At 45.0% G+C, this 615-nt stretch overlaps 1 pseudogene; it reads right to left on the reverse strand.

The window, feature by feature from the left end:
• Window positions 1-20: 20 nt before the first annotated feature.
• On the reverse strand, window positions 21-325 carry LOC105978739 (annotated as a pseudogene).
• Window positions 326-615: the final 290 nt, after the last annotated feature.

Genomic DNA, 615 nt, shown 5'->3' on the forward strand with positions numbered 1-615 from the left:
GGGGGGGTGGGGAAGAACATTTAAACTGTTGAATGACCCACTGTTTGTCCTGATAAGCTGCAATCACGTCTCCTACCTCCGTTCCCAGTTCTCTTGGAGTGTGATGATCAGCAATTCTCTGACCTTCCGAGAGAAACCCGAGTGAATTCACTGGAACGCCCAGCCTTTGACAGTCTGATTCTGTGAGTTTCTTGAAATGTGTTGTCATTTTCACTTTGAAGTCAATCTCCCTGCTTTTCTGTCCAATGGCTTTGAGTTTGATATATTCTCTTTCCTTCTAATCACCCGAGTCTTCAGTTGAAGGTTTTGCCTCCTGGTCAGACATGATCATGGTTACTTGATCCCAGCAGGCTCCCTACTGCAGCGAACTGAGCCAGGCAGCATCTCCTTCTGGGGTTTAGAAACCCATCTATATCCCCACAGCATGACACCACAAAAACCACTTTCTAATCAGTTAAGTTTGTCCTTGGGTCTCCTACATATTTCTTTCTGATTTATCTCAGGCTACAAATTTGTGTCAGGATGTCTTGAGTCTTATCTTAGCCTATAAATCTGGGTATGATGTCTCAGGATGCCGACCCAGCCTGACCTGAACATTGAGACATTTACTAGGCT

This window comes from Echinops telfairi, unplaced genomic scaffold (genome assembly GCF_000313985.2).
Source record: "Echinops telfairi isolate 266 unplaced genomic scaffold, ASM31398v2 ScPeMD7_4;HRSCAF=17, whole genome shotgun sequence".
In the NCBI taxonomy this organism is placed as follows: domain Eukaryota; kingdom Metazoa; phylum Chordata; class Mammalia; order Afrosoricida; family Tenrecidae; genus Echinops; species Echinops telfairi.